General features: G+C 40.2%; 1 protein-coding gene across 4 annotated transcripts in view; it reads right to left on the bottom strand.

Annotated features, from left to right (window-relative positions):
• Positions 1-20,142, bottom strand: part of LARP1 (La ribonucleoprotein 1, translational regulator) — a 341,591-nt gene that overhangs the window by 167,878 nt on the left and 153,571 nt on the right. The gene's annotated exons all lie outside the window — the stretch shown is intronic.

Raw genomic sequence — 20,142 nt, 5'->3', positions numbered from 1 at the left:
GTAGGCAGACACACCCCAGCCAAAGGCTTAAATACCTCTACCACTTCCCCCATCCCCCAGTCATTCTGCCGAGGGAACAAGGAACAGTAGGAGAAATCTTAGGGTATAAAAGGTGCCAGAAGAAAAATATAATTATGGGGGCCGCCCATCGGAGAAGACAGGCGGGGGCCGTGGACTCTCCTTATACAGAAGGAAATGAAATTATCTGGTAAGCATCAGAACCTGGGTTATGCTTGCTTATTGGTTAGCTAAATGTAGCCACCAATAAGCAAGTGCTATCCAGGGTGTTGAACCTAAAATGGGCTGGCTCCTAAGCTTTAAATTCCTACTTTTTAAATAAAGATAGCAAGCGAACTACGAAAAATGGATAGTAGGAGTAAATTAAAAAGTTGCTTAAAATTGCATGCTTTATCTGAATAATGAAAGAAAATATTTGGGTTTAGTATCCCTTTAAAGGTCATTTTAATCAATACACAAATTGAAAGCAGTCTTTTTTCGTAAACCTAGAATGGCCAAAAATTTGCAATATATTTAGAGAAACTATTCCTGATCCTATTCTAAAATAAATAGTAATAGTAGTAGGGTGTCGAATTTGTATCTAAAAGAGGAAAGACATTGGCTAATCATTTATCTCCCTCTATAGTAAAACTAACAAAATCTGGCTCAAAGTCAGAAAAACATAATTTATGTAAGAACTTACCTGATAAATTAATTTCTTTCATATTAGCAAGAGTCCATGAGCTAGTGACGTATGGGATATACATTCCTACCAGGAGGGGCAAAGTTTCCCAAACCTCAAAATGCCTATAAATACACCCCTCACCACACCCACAATTCAGTTTAACGAATAGCCAAGAAGTGGGGTGATAAAGGAGCGAAAGCATCAAAAATAAGGAATAGGAATAATTGTGCTTTATACAAAAAAAATCATAACCACCACAAAAAGGGTGGGCCTCATGGACGCTTGCCAATATGAAAGAAATGAATTTATCAGGTAAATTCTTACATAAATTATGTTTTCTTTCATGTAATTGGCAAGAGTCCATGAGCTAGTGACGTATGGGATAGCAAATACCCAAGATATGGAACTTCCACGCAAGAGTCACTAGAGAGGGAGGGATAAAAATAAAGACAGACAATTCCGCTGAAAAATAAATCCTCAAACCAAATCAAAAGTTTTAATCTTTATAATGAAAAAAAATGAAATTATAAGCAGAAGAATCAAGCTGAAACAGCTGCCTGAAGTACTTTTCTACCAAAAACTGCTTCTGAAGGAGAAAACATCAAAATGGTAGAATTTAGTAAAAGTATGCAAAGAAGACCAAGTTGCTGCTTTGCAAATCTGATCAACAGAAGCTTAATTCTTAAAAGCCCAGGAAGTAGAAACTGACCTAGGAGAATGAGCCGTAATCCTCTGAGGCGGGGATTTACCCGACTCCAAATAAGCATGATTAATCAAAAGCTTTAACCAAGATGCCAAAGAAATGGAAGAAGCCTTCTGACCTTCCTTAGAACCAGAAAAGATAACAAATAGACTAGAAGTCTTTCTGAAATCTTTAGTAGCTTCAACATAATATTTCAAAGCTCTTACTACATCCAAAGAATGTAAAGATCTCTCCAGAGAATTCTTAGGATTAGGACTCAATGAAGGGACAACAATTTCTCTACTAATGTTGTTAGAATTCACAACTTTAGGTAAAAATTTAAATGAAGTCCGCAAAACCGTCTTATCCTGATGAAAAATCAGAAAAGGAGATTCACAAGAAAGAGCAGATAACTCAATAACTCTTCTAGCAGAAGAGAAGAGATGGCCAAAAGGAACAATACTTTCCAAGAAAGTAATTTAATGTCCAGAGAATGCACAGGCTCAAACGGAGGAGCCTGTAAAGCCCTCAAAACCAAATTAAGACTCCAAGGAGGAGAGATTGACTTAATGACAGGCTTGATACGAACCAAAGCCTGTACAAAACAATGAATATCAGGAAGATTAGCAATTTTTCTGTGAAACAGAACAGAAAGAGCAGAGATTTGTCCATTCAAGGAACTTGCAGACAAACCCTTATCCAAACCATCCTGAAGAAACTGTAAATTCTAGGAATTCTAAAAGAATGCCAAGAGAATTTATGAGAAGAACATCATGAAAACAGAATTTATGTTTACCTGATAAATTACTTTCTCCAACGGTGTGTCCGGTCCACGGCGTCATCCTTACTTGTGGGATATTCTCTTCCCCAACAGGAAATGGCAAAGAGCCCAGCAAAGCTGGTCACATGATCCCTCCTAGGCTCCGCCTACCCCAGTCATTCGACCGACGTTAAGGAGGAATATTTGCATAGGAGAAACCATATGGTACCGTGGTGACTGTAGTTAAAGAAAATAAATTTTCAGACCTGATTAAAAAAACCAGGGCGGGCCGTGGACCGGACACACCGTTGGAGAAAGTAATTTATCAGGTAAACATAAATTCTGTTTTCTCCAACAAAGGTGTGTCCGGTCCACGGCGTCATCCTTACTTGTGGGAACCAATACCAAAGCTTTAGGACACGGATGAAGGGAGGGAGCAAATCAGGTCACCTAAATGGAAGGCACCACGGCTTGCAAAACCTTTCTCCCAAAAATAGCCTCAGAAGAAGCAAAAGTATCAAACTTGTAAAATTTGGTAAAAGTGTGCAGTGAAGACCAAGTCGCTGCCCTACATATCTGATCAACAGAAGCCTCGTTCTTGAAGGCCCATGTGGAAGCCACAGCCCTAGTGGAATGAGCTGTGATTCTTTCGGGAGGCTGCCGTCCGGCAGTCTCGTAAGCCAATCTGATGATGCTTTTAATCCAAAAAGAGAGAGAGGTAGAAGTTGCTTTTTGACCTCTCCTTTTACCGGAATAAACAACAAACAAGGAAGATGTTTGTCTAAAATCCTTTGTAGCATCTAAATAGAATTTTAGAGCGCGAACAACATCCAAATTGTGCAACAAACGTTCCTTCTTTGAAACTGGTTTCGGACACAGAGAAGGTACGATAATCTCCTGGTTAATGTTTTTGTTAGAAACAACTCTTGGAAGGAAACCAGGTTTAGTACGTAAAACCACCTTATCTGCATGGAACACCAGATAAGGAGGAGAACACTGCAGAGCAGATAATTCTGAAACTCTTCTAGCAGAAGAAATTGCAACTAAAAACAAAACTTTCCAAGATAATAACTTAATATCAACGGAATGTAAGGGTTCAAACGGAACCCCCTGAAGAACTGAAAGAACTAAATTGAGACTCCAAGGAGGAGTCAAAGGTTTGTAAACAGGCTTAATTCTAACCAGAGCCTGAACAAAGGCTTGAACATCTGGCACAGCTGCCAGCTTTTTGTGAAGTAACACAGACAAGGCAGAAATCTGTCCCTTCAGGGAACTTGCAGATAATCCTTTTTCCAATCCTTCTTGAAGGAAGGATAGAATCTTAGGAATCTTAACCTTGTCCCAAGGGAATCCTTTAGATTCACACCAACAGATATATTTTTTCCAAATTTTGTGGTAAATCTTTCTAGATACAGGCTTTCTGGCCTGAACAAGAGTATCGATAACAGAATCCGAGAACCCTCGCTTCGATAAGATCAAGCGTTCAATCTCCAAGCAGTCAGCTGGAGTGAAACCAGATTCGGATGTTCGAACGGACCCTGAACAAGAAGGTCTCGTCTCAAAGGTAGCTTCCAAGGTGGAGCCGATGACATATTCACCAGATCTGCATACCAAGTCCTGCGTGGCCACGCAGGAGCTATTGACTTGGGCAAAGATTTCCGGATGGAGTTCCCACTCCCCCGGATGCAATGTCTGACGACTCAGAAAATCCGCTTCCCAATTTTCCACTCCTGGGATGTGGATAGCAGACAGGTGGCAGGAGTGAGACTCCACCCATAGAATGATTTTGGTCACTTCTTCCATCGCTAGGGAACTCCTTGTTCCCCCCTGATGGTTGATGTACGCAACAGTTGTCATGTTGTCTGATTGAAACCGTATGAACTTGGTCCTCGCTAGCTGAGGCCAAGCCTTGAGAGCATTGAATATCGCTCTCAGTTCCAGAATATTTATCGGTAGAAGAGATTCTTCCCGAGACCAAAGACCCTGAGCTTTCAGGGATCCCCAGACCGCGCCCCAGCCCATCAGACTGGCGTCGGTCGTGACAATGACCCACTCTGGTCTGCGGAATGTCATCCCTTGTGACAGGTTGTCCAGGGACAGCCACCAACGGAGTGAGTCTCTGGTCCTCTGATTTACTTGTATCTTCGGAGACAAGTCTGTATAGTCCCCATTCCACTGACTGAGCATGCACAGTTGTAATGGTCTCAGATGAATGCGCGCAAAAGGAACTATGTCCATTGCCGCTACCATCAACCCGATCACTTCCATGCACTGAGCTATGGAAGGAAGAGGAACGGAATGAAGTATCCGACAAGAGTCTAGAAGTTTTGTTTTTCTGGCCTCTGTCAGAAAAATCCTCATTTCTAAGGAGTCTATTATTGTTCCCAAGAAGGGAACCCTTGTTGACGGAGATAGAGAACTCTTTTCCACGTTCACTTTCCATCCGTGAGATCTGAGAAAGGCCAGGACAATGTCCGTGTGAGCCTTTGCTTGAGGAAGGGACGACGCTTGAATCAGAATGTCGTCCAAGTAAGGTACTACAGCAATGCCCCTTGGTCTTAGCACAGCTAGAAGGGACCCTAGTACCTTTGTGAAAATCCTTGGAGCAGTGGCTAATCCGAAAGGAAGCGCCACGAACTGGTAATGCTTGTCCAGGAATGCGAACCTTAGGAACCGATGATGTTCCTTGTGGATAGGAATATGTAGATACGCATCCTTTAAATCCACCGTGGTCATGAATTGACCTTCCTGGATGGAAGGAAGAATAGTTCGAATGGTTTCCATCTTGAACGATGGAACCTTGAGAAACTTGTTTAAGATCTTGAGATCTAAGATTGGTCTGAACGTTCCCTCTTTTTTGGGAACTATGAACAGATTGGAGTAGAACCCCATCCCTTGTTCTCTTAATGGAACAGGATGAATCACTCCCATTTTTAACAGGTCTTCTACACAATGTAAGAATGCCTGTCTTTTTATGTGGTCTGAAGACAACTGAGACCTGTGGAACCTCCCCCTTGGGGGAAGTCCCTTGAATTCCAGAAGATAACCTTGGGAGACTATTTCTAGCGCCCAAGGATCCAGAACATCTCTTGCCCAAGCCTGAGCGAAGAGAGAGAGTCTGCCCCCCACCAGATCCGGTCCCGGATCGGGGGCCAACATTTCATGCTGTCTTGGTAGCAGTGGCAGGTTTCTTGGCCTGCTTTCCCTTGTTCCAGCCTTGCATTGGTCTCCAAGCTGGCTTGGCTTGAGAAGTATTACCCTCTTGCTTAGAGGACGTAGCACTTTGGGCTGGTCCGTTTCTACGAAAGGGACGAAAATTAGGTTTATTTTTCGCCTTGAAAGGCCGATCCTGAGGAAGGGCGTGGCCCTTACCCCCAGTGATATCAGAGATAATCTCTTTCAAGTCAGGGCCAAACAGCGTTTTCCCCTTGAAAGGAATGTTAAGTAGCTTGTTCTTGGAAGACGCATCAGCAGACCAAGATTTCAACCAAAGCGCTCTGCGCGCCACAATAGCAAACCCAGAATTCTTAGCCGCTAACCTAGCCAATTGCAAAGTGGCGTCTAGGGTGAAAGAATTAGCCAATTTGAGAGCATTGATTCTGTCCATAATCTCCTCATAAGGAGGAGAATCACTATCGACCGCCTTTATCAGCTCATCGAACCAGAAACATGCGGCTGTAGCGACAGGGACAATGCATGAAATTGGTTGTAGAAGGTAACCCTGCTGAACAAACATCTTTTTAAGCAAACCTTCTAATTTTTTATCCATAGGATCTTTGAAAGCACAACTATCCTCTATGGGTATAGTGGTGCGTTTGTTTAAAGTGGAAACCGCTCCCTCGACCTTGGGGACTGTCTGCCATAAGTCCTTTCTGGGGTCGACCATAGGAAACAATTTTTTAAATATGGGGGGAGGGACGAAAGGAATACCGGGCCTTTCCCATTCTTTATTAACAATGTCCGCCACCCGCTTGGGTATAGGAAAAGCTTCTGGGAGCCCCGGCACCTCTAGGAACTTGTCCATTTTACATAGTTTCTCTGGGATGACCAACTTGTCACAATCATCCAGAGTGGATAATACCTCCTTAAGCAGAATGCGGAGATGTTCCAACTTAAATTTAAATGTAATCACATCAGGTTCAGCTTGTTGAGAAATGTTCCCTGAATCAGTAATTTCTCCCTCAGACAAAACCTCCCTGGCCCCATCAGACTGGGTTAGGGGCCCTTCAGAAACATTAATATCAGCGTCGTCATGCTCTTCAGTATCTAAAACAGAGCAGTCGCGCTTACGCTGATAAGTGTTCATTTTGGCTAAAATGTTTTTGACAGAATTATCCATTACAGCCGTTAATTGTTGCATAGTAAGGAGTATTGGCGCGCTAGATGTACTAGGGGCCTCCTGAGTGGGCAAGACTCGTGTAGACGAAGGAGGGAATGATGCAGTACCATGCTTACTCCCCTCACTTGAGGAATCATCTTGGGCATCATTGTCATTATCACATAAATCACATTTATTTAAATGAATAGGAATTCTGGCTTCCCCACATTCAGAACACAGTCTATCTGGTAGTTCAGACATGTTAAACAGGCATAAACTTGATAACAAAGTACAAAAAACGTTTTAAAATAAAACCGTTACTGTCACTTTAAATTTTAAACTGAACACACTTTATTACTGCAATTGCGAAAAAACATGAAGGAATTGTTCAAAATTCACCAAATTTTCACCACAGTGTCTTAAAGCCTTAAAAGTATTGCACACCAAATTTGGAAGCTTTAACCCTTAAAATAACGGAACCGGAGCCGTTTTGAACTTTAACCCCTTTACAGTCCCTGGTATCTGCTTTGCTGAGACCCAACCAAGCCCAAAGGGGAATACGATACCAAATGACGCCTTCAGAAAGTCTTTTCTAAGTATCAGAGCTCCTCTCACATGCGACTGCATGCCATGCCTCTCAAAAACAAGTGCGCAACACCGGCGCGAAAATGAGGCTCTGCCTATGCTTTGGGAAAGCCCCTAAAGAATAAGGGTCTAAAACAGTGCCTGCCGATATTATTATATCAAAATACCCAGATAAAATGATTCCTCAAGGCTAAATATGTGTTAATAATGAATCGATTTAGCCCAGAAAAAGTCTACAGTCTTAATAAGCCCTTGTGAAGCCCTTATTTACGATCGTAATAAACATGGCTTACCGGATCCCATAGGGAAAATGACAGCTTCCAGCATTACATCGTCTTGTTAGAATGTGTCATACCTCAAGCAGCAAGAGACTGCTCACTGTTCCCCCAACTGAAGTTAATTGCTCTCAACAGTCCTGTGTGGAACAGCCATGGATTTTAGTGACGGTTGCTAAAATCATTTTCCTCATACAAACAGAAATCTTCATCTCTTTTCTGTTTCTGAGTAAATAGTACATACCAGCACTATTTCAAAATAACAAACTCTTGATTGAATAATAAAAACTACAGTTAAACACTAAAAAACTCTAAGCCTTCTCCGTGGAGATGTTGCCTGTACAACGGCAAAGAGAATGACTGGGGTAGGCGGAGCCTAGGAGGGATCATGTGACCAGCTTTGCTGGGCTCTTTGCCATTTCCTGTTGGGGAAGAGAATATCCCACAAGTAAGGATGACGCCGTGGACCGGACACACCTATGTTGGAGAAATGTAAGACTTCCAAACTCGGTAATAAATCTTTCTAGACACAGATTTACGAGCCTGCAACATAGTATTAATCACTGAGTCAGAGAAACCTCTATGACTAAGCGTTCAATCTCCATACCTTCAAATTTAATGATTTGAGATCCTGATGGAAAAATGGGCCTTGAGATAGGTCTGGCCTTAACGGAAGTGGCAAAGGTTGGCAACTGGACATCCGAACAAGATCCGCATACCAAAACCTGTGTGGCCATGCTGGAGCCACCAGCAGTAGAAATGAACGTTCCATTATGATTTTGGAAATCACTCTTGGAAGAAGAACTAGAGGCAAAAAGATATAAGCAGGTTGATAATTCCAAGGAAGTGACAACGCATCCACTGCTTCCGCCTGAGGATCCCTGGACCTGGACAGATACCTGGGAAGTTTCCTGTTTAGATGAGAGGCCATCAGATCTATTTCTGGAAGCCCCACCTGGGATATGGACCGCAGAAATTAGACAGGAGCTGGATTCCGCCCATGCAAGTATCCGAGATACTTCTTTCATAGCTTGAGGACTGAGTCCCACCTTGATGATTGACATACGCCACAGTTGTGACATTGTCCGTCTGAAAACAAATAAACGGTTCTCTCTTCAGAAGAGGCCAAAACTGAAGCGCTCTGAGAATCGCACAGAGTTCCAAAATATTGATTGGTAATATTTCCAAACCCCCTGCGCTGTCAGAGATCCCAGACAGCTCCCCAACCTGAAAGACTCGCCCCTTGAACTAAACGATGGTGATCTAACCACCAAGTCAGAGATAGTCGAATATTGGGATTTAAGGATATTTAAGGATATTACTTGTGATATTTGTACAATCCCTGCACCATTGGCTCAGCATACAAAGTTGAAGAGGTCTCATGTGAAAACGAGCAAAGGGGATCGCTTCCGATGCTGCAGTCATGAGACCTAAAACCTCCATGCACATAGCTATTGAAGGGAATGATTGAAACTGAAGGTTCCGACAAGCTGAAACCAATTCCAGACGTCTTTTGTCTGTTAGAGACAAAGTCATGGATACTGAATCTATTTGGAATCCTAAAAAGGTTACCCTTGTCTGAGGAATCAAGGAACTTTCTGGTAAATTGATCCTCCAACCATGTCTTTGAAGAAACAAAACTAGTTGATTCGTGTGAGATTCTGCAGAATGTAAAGACTGAGCAAGTACCAAGATATCGTCCAAATAAGGAAACACCGCAATACCCTGCTCTCTGATTACAGAGAGTAGGGCACCGAGAACCTTTGAAAAGATCCTTGGAGCTGTTGCTAGGCCAAAAGGAAGAGCAACAAATTGGTAGAAAAGAGAATCTCAGAAACTGATGGTGATCTGGATGAATCGGAATATAAAGATATGCATCCTGTAAGTCTATTGTGGACATATAATGCCCTTGCTGAACAAAAGGCAGAATAGTCCTTTATAGTCACCATCTTGAATGTTGGTATTCTTACATAACGATTCAAAATTTTTAGATCCAGAACTGGTCTGAAAGAATTCTCCTTCTTTGGAACAATGAACAGATTTGAATAAAACCCCAGACCCCGTTCCTGAAAGGGAACTGGCACAATTACCACAGATAACTCCAGGTCTGAAACACACTTCAGGAAAGCCTGAGCCTTTACTGGGTTCACTGGAATGCGTGAGAGAGAAAAAAATTCTCACAGGCTGTCTTACTTTGAAACCTATTCTGTACCCTTGAGAAATGTTCTGAATCCAATGATTTTGGATTGAATTGATCCAAAGATCCTTCATGCAGACTTGGGGGCTGATTTTGATTTTTTAAATGGCTTGGATTTATTCCAGGAGAAGGCTTCCAATTGGAAACCGTTCCCTTAGGGGGAAGGGTCAGATTTCTGTTCCTTATTTTGACGAAAGGAACGAAAACGGTTAGCAGCCCTAAATTTACCCTTATATTTTATATCCTGAGGCAAAAAAGCTCCCTTCCCCCCAGTGACAGTTGAAATAATAGAATCCAACTGAGAACCAAATAATTTATTACCTTGGAAAGAAAGAGATAGCAACGTTGATTTAGAAGTCATATCAACATTCCAAGATTTAAGCCATAAAGCTCTTCTAGCTAATATAGCTAAAGACATATATCTTACATCAATTCTAATGATATCAAAAATGGCATCACAAATGAAATTATTAGCATGTTGAATTAAATTGATGCTATACACATTATGATCTGGTACTTGTTGTGCTAAAGTTTCCAACCAAAAGGTTGAAGCAGCAGCAACATCAGCCAAAGAAATAGCAGGCCTAAGAAGATGACCTGAACATAAATAAGCCTTCCTTAGATAAGATTCAAGTCTCCTATCTAAAGGATCTTTAAAAGAAGTACTATCTGCCGTAGGAATAGTAGTACGTTTAGCAAGAGTAGAGATGGCCCCATCAACTTTGGGGATCTTTTCCCAAAACTCCAATCTATCAGTTGGCAAAGGATACAGTTTCTTAAACCTTGAAGGAGTAAAAAGTACCACCCAGTCTATTCCATTCCCTAGAAATTACATCTGAAATAGCATCAGAAACTGGAAAAACCTCTGGAATAACTACATGAGGTTTAAAAACCGAATTTAAACATTTACTGGTTTTAATATCAAGAGGACTAGTCTCCTCCATATCTAATACAATCAACACCTCTTTTAATAAGGAACAAATATACTCCATTTTAAATAAATATGAGGATTTGTCAGTGTCAATATCTGAGGTAGAATCTTCTGAACCAGATAGATCCTCATCAGAGATAGATAAATCAGAATGCTGTTGGTCATTTAAAAATTCGTCAATACAAAATAATATGATATATCAGCGCTGAGATATACCCTAAGCTGTGAAACACAAAAGGGGTCTAACCAATCCCCTCAAAAGAACAGATACTAAAAACGGTGTAAGTGATCACAGCGCCAGATGGCTAAAGGGTATGTACACACAAATGTATAGGAGGACTAAATAGATTTTTATTTTATACAGATTAATACAAAATCAATAACAATACTGGTTAAAATAATAAAAGCGGTATATCTGATTCTCTTCTTGGAGGTTTAAAACAAAAACAAAACGGTTGGCCGGCTGTTAGAGAAAACTGTTACATTAACTCCGCTGGCAACAATGTTAAAATAACTCAAAATGATACTTAAAAATACAACATAATACCTAAAAACAGCTGTACAATTTGACCCTTACCCCAAAGAATTGGGTGGATTAGGGTATAACTATCCTTGAGTAGGCACGGTCGGAGACCAACTACTGATTCAAACCTTTAAATAGTGGCAGCAATATTTATTGGTGACACCATTTAAAAAGGCTATAGAGCTGATAAAGTGCTGATAGATAAAGTGCTAGAGAGGGAGCACAATAGATGTCAGTGAAGTTATGGATCCATATCTACAAATTGGCCGCAGTAAAGATTCAGAAATAGGAGTGCTTGACAGAAGCCGCACTCGATTTGGAATCTATAACACTGACCCCTGGCTACAAGAGTTGCTGCGATACCAAAAAAGTGCTAGGTGTATAACACAAGGTGGTAAGTGTATGACACAGGGAAATATTTAAAATATATAACAGTGATGCGGGTAGGTACGGGCAACTAAGGCAATGAAAAATAATAATAATAGCAGTGGTAACACAGATCTATACAACAGTGGGATCGTGAAACAAGTATGTGCAAATGCAAAGATAATGCAAAGATAATTGTGCAATGCAAAGGTAAAAAATGCTGGCAATAATATCACAATCGTGTACAATATTAAAAAAGTTTAAAATGATGCTAAAAAGTGGTGTGCAACAAAAGGTAAAAAAGATAAAAAATGGTAACAAGGAGCATTACTGTGTGGAACAAAAGTGTGTCAGTGAACAATGTCAGTGAAAGATCTGTGCGCTAGCACTAGACAAATCCAGATAAACTCCTGTTATGCCAAGATAAACGTTAGGAGAAAAAAATGGTATATAATGGAAGAAAAAATAAGGAGTACAATAATGATAAAACGTTCGTGATGACTAAGTGTGTCGGTGGAAAAATAAACAACCACAAAATCCAAAATAATCCAAAAGTCAATCAAATCAAAAAATGTTCCACTGTGAATCTTATTCCATGTGAAAAAAAGGGGTGTAGATAACTGGAGGAGGATTATCCAAAAGAATCCTTTGGGGAGCTCAGCTGGGGCTATGAAATTATCGATGATCCCTAAAATCAAAAATAAAACATAGTGTAGCAAAATTTTAAAAAAGATAATAATCAGAAAGATGCTTACCAATGGGTTGTCTACGCGTTTCGGTCCTCACAAGACCTTTATCAAGACTGATTCACTGGTAAGCTAAGCATCTTTATATAGGCCTGCTAATTTTGTGACCGGAAATGGCTTATTCTACTTCCGGTTTTCCGCTACTAACAATAGCTCTTAAATTTTTTATTTGGAATGTTTCTTATGTATTAAGCACTTGGTGAATTCATTTCTGCTGATGGATAATGTTATATATATCATTAATACTCAGTTGCAATTTATTTTCCTGACATCGATTTCCTGATGTCACTTCCGGTTGATAATACCAGGTGTAAACAAGTCCGGTGTCACTTCCGGTTGTTTATTGAGTTGCTAAGGGCGAACCCGGTATCACTTCCGGTTGTTTATTGAGTTGTTAAGGGCGATGGCTAGAAATTATTACATTTCTACTCTATATGCTAGAACATAGTTTATTGAATCGCAAACCAATACTAGCGCAATCGTGGTTGTCTCCATAAAGGACCCAAAAACCACCTTAAATTATTGATACAAAAACAAAATTAGAGAATTAAAACAAAAAATTGTTTAAATTTTTTTTGTTATAATAGAAAATAAGAAATAAAAAATAAAAATAAATAAAACATAAAAAACAAAAACAATCATATATAAGAAACTTCAGGCATCTAGCCTGAGTTTTACCGTGATGCGCTTGATAGCATAGGATATCTAGTTTTTCAAATAGATGAAAGTAAGCCCAAATGGGCTTAAAAAGCGGTAGCAAGAAGGGGACCCTTATCTAACCTATAATTTATGCGTCTACAGGTCACATTGGGGTGGTGTTGTTAAATAGACTGATACACGAACAAATGTGTAATATCCTAGATTAATAAGCTTCTGAAATCATAGTGGTATTAATTGTAGTACAACCTCTTTATTTCACTCACTATATCATTTTCAGATAGAGACCGTTTTTTTACGGAGCGTCAGTGCTCTCGATCTAGTTCTTGGGTTGTTCAATCTCAGAAACTAGGGCAACAAATCTCCAATAAGTATGGAGCTATAAGCTCTTATTGGCTATATCATCCTTAGCCATAGATCAGAACTGCTGTTCTCTAAGGAGTAACAACCATCTGAGATATGAACTAATCTCCTGATTGTGATTTCTGTATACATGCTAGATAATCCCTTACAGCCTCCATCGATTAGGGCCATAAAACAACCCAAGAACTAGATCGAGAGCACTGACGCTCCGTAAAAAACTGTCTCTATCTGAAAATGATATAGTGAGTGAAATAAAGAGGGTGTACTACAATTAATACCACTATGATTTCAGAAGCTTATTAATCTAGGATATTACACATTTGTTCGTGTATCAGTCTATTTAACAACACCACCCCAATGTGACCTGTAGACGCATAAATTATAGGTTAGATAAGGGTCCCCTTCTCGCTACCGCTTTTTAAGCCCATTTGGGCTCACTTTCATCTATTTGAAAAACTAGATATCCTATGCTATCAAGCGCATCACGGTAAAACTCAGGCTAGATGCCTGAAGTTTCTTATATATGATTGTTTTTGTTTTTTATGTTTTATGTTTTATTTATTTTTATTTTTTATTTCTTATTTTCTATTATAACAAAAAAAAATTAAACAATTTTTTGTTTTAATTCTCTAATTTTGTTTTTGTATCAATAATTTAAGGTGGTTTTTGGGTCCTTTATGGAGACAACCACGATTGCGCTAGTATTGGTTTGCGATTCGATAAACTATGTTCTAGCATATAGAGTAGAAATGTAATAATTTCTAGCCATCGCCCTTAGCAACTCAATAAACAACCGGAAGTGATACCGGGTTCGCCCTTAGCAACTCAATAAACAACCGGAAGTGACACCGGACTTGTTTACACCTGGTATTATCAACCGAAAGTGACATCAGGAAATTGATGTCAGGAAAATAAATTGCAAATGAGTATTAATGATATATATAACATTATCCATCAGCAGAAATTAATTCACCAAGTGCTTAATACATAAGAAACATTCCAAATAAAAAATTTAAGAGCTATTGTTAGTAGCGGAAAACCGGAAGTAGAATAAGCCATTTCCGGTCACAAAATTAGCAGGCCTATATAAAGATGCTTAGCTTACCAGTGAATCAGTCTTGATAAAGGTCTTGTGAGGACCGAAACGCGTAGACAAACCATTGGTAAGCATCTTTCTGATTATCTTTTTTAAAATTTTGCTACACTATGTTTTATTTTTGATTTTAGGGATCATCGATAATTTCATAGACCCAGCTGAGCTCCCCAAAGGATTCTTTTGGATAATCCTCCTCCAGTTATCTACACCCCTTTTTTTCACATGGAATAAGATTCACAGTGGAACATTTTTTGATTTGATTGACTTTTGGATTATTTTGGATTTTGTGGTTGTTTATTTTTCCACCGACACACTTAGTCATCACGAACGTTTTATCATTATTGTACTCCTTATTTTTTCTTCCATTATATACAATTTTTTTCTCCTAACGATTTTTTGTCTCATAACGTTTATCTTGGCATAATAGGAGTTTATCTGGATTTGTCTAGTGCTAGCGCACAGATCTTTCACTGACATTGTTCACTGACACACTTTTGTTCCACACAGTAGTGCTCCTTGTTACCATTTTTTATCTTTTTTACCTTTTGTTGCACACCACTTTTTAGCATCATTTTAAACTTTTTTAATATTGTACACGATTGTGCAATGCAAAGGTAAAAAAATGCTGGCAATAATATCACAATTATCTTTGCATTATCTTTGCATTTGCACATACTTGTTTCACGATCCCACTGTTGTATAGATCTGTGTTACCACTGCTATTATTATTATTTTTCATTGCCTTAGTTGCCCGTACCTACCCGCATCACTGTTATATATTTTAAATATTTCCCTGTGTCATACACTTACCACCTTGTGTTATACACCTAGCACTTTTTTGGTATCGCAGCAACCCTTGTAGCCAGGGGTCAGTGTTATAGATTCCAAATCGAGTGCGGCTTCTGTCAAGCACTCCTATTTCTGAATCTTTACTGCGGCCAATTTGTAGATATGGATCCATAACTTCACTGACATCTATTGTGCTCCCTCTCTAGCACTTTATCTATCAGCACTTTATCAGCTCTATAGCCTTTTTAAATGGTGTCACCAATAAATATTGCTGCCACTATTTAAAGGTTTGAATCAGTAGTTGGTCTCCGACCCCGCCTACTCAAGGATAGTTATACCCTAATCCACCCAATTCTTTGGGGTAAGGGTCAAATTGTACAGCTGTTTTTAGGTATTATGTTGTATTTTTAAGTATCATTTTGAGTTATTTTAACATTGTTGCCAGCGGAGTTAATGTAACAGTTTTCTCTAACAGCCGGCCAACCGTTTTGTTTTTGTTTTAAACCTCCAAGAAGAGAATCAGATATACCGCTTTTATTATTTTAACCAGTATTGTTATTGTTTTTGTATTAATCTGTATAAAATAAAAATCTATTTAGTCCTCCTATACATTTGTGTGTACATACCCTTTAGCTATCTGGCGCTGTGATCACTTACACCGTTTTTAGTCATTTAAAAATTCATCAAATTTATGAGAAGTTTTAAAAGACCTTTTACGTTTATTAGAAGGTGGTATGACAGACAAAGCCTTCTGAATGGAATTAGAAACAAATTCTCTCACATTAACAGGAATATCCTGAACATTAAGATGTTGAAGGAACAACAACAGGTAATGGATTATTACTAATGGAAATATTGTCTGCTTTTGAAAGTTTATCATGACAACTAGCACAAACTACAGCCGGAGGAACAGTTACCACAAGTTTACAACAAATGCACTTAGCTTTGGTAGAACCGACATCAGGCAGCAGGTTTTCAGTAGTAGATTCTGATACAGGGTCAGCTTGAGACATCTTGCAATATGTAATAGAAAAAATAACATATAAAGCAAAATTATCAATTTCCCTATATGACAGTTTCAGGAATGGGAAAAAATGCAAACAAAATAAGCCTCTGGAAACCAGAAGCAAAATGAAATAAGGACTTAAATAATGTCAAAAATTTGGCGTCAAGTATTACGCACAACTGACAAAATATTTTTTGGCACCAAGCACGACTGCAACAAACACGAGCGTCATAGATGACGCAATTACGTGAAAACTCTCGGCGACAACTAAGACGCCGGAAATGACGAAATTGTGTCAACGTAATTCTCGCGCCAAAAAAGTCTCGCGCCAAGAATGACACAATAAATTGTAGCATTTTGCGCTCCCACGAGCCTAACAGCCCGCAATTTAGAAAAGAAAGTCAATTTGAAAAATTTTCAGGTAAGAATTTTATATATATATATATATATATATATATATATATATATATATATATATATATATATATATATATATATATATATATATATATATATATATATATATATATATATATTTATTTATATAAATGCATTTCCGAAAAAATTAAACTGACAGTCTGTAAGAAGGAAATATACTGATTAACCTGAATCATGGCAAATATAATTACAAACATTATATTTAGAACTTTACATATAAAGTGCCAAACCATAGCAGAGTGTCTTAAATAAAAGGAAAACATACTTACCAAAAGACACTCATCTACATAAAGTAGATAGCCAAACCAGTACTGAAACGAGAATCAATAGACATAATGGTATATAAGAGTATATCGTCTATCTGAAAAGGGAGGTAGGAGATGAATCTCTACAACCAATAACAGAGAACCTATGAAATAGATCCCCGTTAGGATGACCATTGTATTCAATAGGTAATACTCCCTTCACATCCCTCTGTCATTCACTGCACATTCAATCTAGCACAAACTTACTTCACCACCTCCATAGGAGGCAAAGTTTGTAAAACTGAATTGTGGGTGTGGTGGGGGGTGTATTTATAGGCATTTTGAGGCTTGGGAAACTGCCCCTCCTGGTAGGAATGTATATCCCATAAGTCACTAGCTCATGGACTCTTGCCAATTACATTGAAGAAAAAAAAAACCTCTCCGGCGTCCCATACATGTTGCATATCTCTGCAAACACTTCGGGATGGAGAGACCATTACCCCGGATGAAAGGATTGTCTGTTGAGAAAGTCCGCTTCCCAGTTGTCCACACCCGGAATGTGGATTGCTGACAGCAAACAGTTGTGGGCTTCCGCCCACTCCAGAATCAAGAGATACTTCCCTCATTGCTAGGGAGCTTCTCGTCCCCCCCTGATGGTTGATGTAAGCTACCAAGGCTATATTGTCTGATTGGAATATGATAAATTGGGACGAACCCAGAAGAGGCCATGCCTTCAGAGCATTGTAGATTGTTTAAAGTTCTAGAAGGTTGATCGGGGGGAAGCGTTCCTTTAGAGGCCACCGGCCCTGTGCCTTCTTGGCACCCCAAACAGCTCCCCAGCCTGAGAGGCTCAGCGTCCGTAGTCACAATCACCCAGGATGGTCTTAGAAAGAATCTCCCTTGGGACAGATGATCTGGACAGAGCCACCAAGAGAGCGATTCTCTCGACCGCTGTCCAGGGAAATCTGTTGAGACAGATCGGAATGATCACCGTTCCACTGCCTCAGCATGCACAGCTGTAATGGTCTGAAACGGAACCTGGCAAAGGGAATTATGTCTATGCTGGACACCATGAGAACAATTACCTCCATACACTAAGCCACAGATGGCCTTAAGGAGGTCCGGAGGGCAAGACATGTCGAAGCTAGCTGGTCGGTTAAAAATATCCGCATGGATATTGAGTCTATTATAGTACAAAAGGAATTCTACCCTGGTGCTTGGAATAAGATAACTCTTTTCTAAATATCTTCCATCCATGAGATCGAAGAAGAGAGAAGAGATAGATGAAAAGATGGTGCTTGAACCAGAATGTCATCCAAGTAGGGAGCTACTGCTATACCTTGGGTTCTGGCGATGGCCAGGATAGCCCCTAGAACCTTTGTAAAAATTTGTGGAGCAGTAGCTAGACCAAACAGAAGTGCAATTAACTGGAAGTGCTGATCCAGGAACGCAAACCTTAAGAACTGGAAGTGGTCCCTGTGGATTGGAACGTGAAGGTAGGCATCCTTCAGAACTATAGTGGTCATGAACTGTCCTTCCTGAACTAGAGGAAGGATGGACCTTATTGTTTCCATCTTGAACGAGGGGACATTTAGAATATTGTTAAAGCACTTCAGGTCCAGAATCAGGCGAAAAGTTCCCTCCTTTGGGACCACAAACAGGTTTGAATAGTATTCCAAACCTCTTTTTGCAATAGGAACTGAGACAGATCACGCACGCATCCCAGAAAGGCTTCAGAGGAGAAATCTGCCCTTGGGTGGATGAGATTTGAAACCTATCTTGTATCCCTGAGCTATGACCTCCAGGACCCATGGATCCTGCACGTCCTTGAACCAAGTGTCTGAAAACAGCAACAGTCTGCCCCAAAACGATCCAGCGCTGGATCGGGGGCCGCCCCTTCGTGCCAACTTGGTCTCGGCGGACTTCTTGTTCTGCTTTGATTTTTTTCCAGGATTGAGCCGGCTTCCAAGTGCCCTTGGTTTGCTCGGGTTTAGAGGACAACTGCTGACATGGGGACATTTCAGAACAAAAGGAACGAAAATTAGATCCTTGTCCCTTAGATTTGTTCTTTTTATCCTGCAGTAGGAATGCGCCCTTGCCCCCTGTAACCGTGGAGATAATGGAGTCCAGGCCTGAACCAAATAAAATATTTCCCTTAAAGGGGAGGGAAAGTAGTCTAGACTTAGAAGTCATGTCCGAGAAACAAGAGATCTTAGCATTCAGGCAAATAATCTGCATGTTTGCATCACAGATAAAAGGAATTAGCAATTCTCAAGGCTTTAATTCTTTCTAGGATAACATCAAGGGGACCCTCCACCTCGATCAAATCCGCTAAGGAGTTGCACCAGTAGGCCGCAGCTCCAGCAACCGAGGCAACAGTTGCTGCTGGTTGAAATAAGTAACCCATATGCTGAAACATTTTTCTGAGAAAAGTTTCCATCTTTTATCCATCGGCTCTCTGAATGATGAGCTATCCTCAAGTGGGATAGTAGTACGCTTGGCTAGCGTCATCCACCTTAGGGACGAAACCCCACAACTCCCGGGACCGGGAATAATTTTTAAAAAACAGACGAAGGGGAAAAGGAAGATCCAATTCTATCCCACTCATTCTTAATAATGTTTGCCATTTTTACAGGTACAGGAAAAGTTAGCAGCGCTACCCTGCCCTCGTATACTCTGTCTAATTTATGGATCAAAGGTTCATTAGGCAACTTGGCCCCTGGAACCTCTAAAAGGCGACAGAACCTCCTTTAGTAGAAAACGTGTGTTCAATTTTAAATCTAAAGGCTGGCTCCTCCCCAGCCGGAGGCCTAAAGGTTGCAGACTCTGATCCAGGAAGTTCACCCTCTGAAGACTCAGAGTGTGACCCATTCATGGATACTTGAAAAACAGACATATCTAATAAATCACTGGAAGACCCCTGGACCGGAGAGCTATGTTTAATCTTTTGCTTGCGCTTTGCAGGGCGAGGTAAAGCACTAAGAGCCTCAGACACCGCCGCCTTTAACTGCGTGGTAAAGTCCGATGGTAAAAGGCTCCCTCCAGACGGAGGATCAGTCGTGCTACGGGAAGCTGCATGTGATGTGGGAGATGACTGATGGGTACGCACCTCACGGGACGGCGAGTCCTCAGAGGTGGACGGCTCAGTAGTACTAAAGGGGTTAACCTTCTTAAACATAACCTTGTTGATGCATATGGAACATAGTTGAGTATACCAAGGCCTCCTCACAATATAGACAGGTATTACTATTAGGAATAGAGGGAGTACCCTCAAGCATATCAGAATCCTCCATAGCTTGCCCTAATAACAGTAAGACACAGAATAAATTATTTTTTTATTTCTCACAAAACGGCACCTTTATACTCCCAATGACTGGGGCATTTTCCACCTCCAAGACCCAGGCAAACAGAGAAACAAACGTCTTCTCCGACAGCTAGTTCGGTCAGGAAAGAGAAAACGAAAGTGTGACCACAGCCGGTCAC

The sequence above is a fragment of the Bombina bombina genome, chromosome 6 (genome assembly GCF_027579735.1).
Source record: "Bombina bombina isolate aBomBom1 chromosome 6, aBomBom1.pri, whole genome shotgun sequence".
Lineage (NCBI taxonomy): Eukaryota > Metazoa > Chordata > Amphibia > Anura > Bombinatoridae > Bombina > Bombina bombina.
The sequence above is the reverse complement of the archived record's forward strand: the minus strand, read 5'-3'. Positions and strand labels throughout refer to the sequence as shown.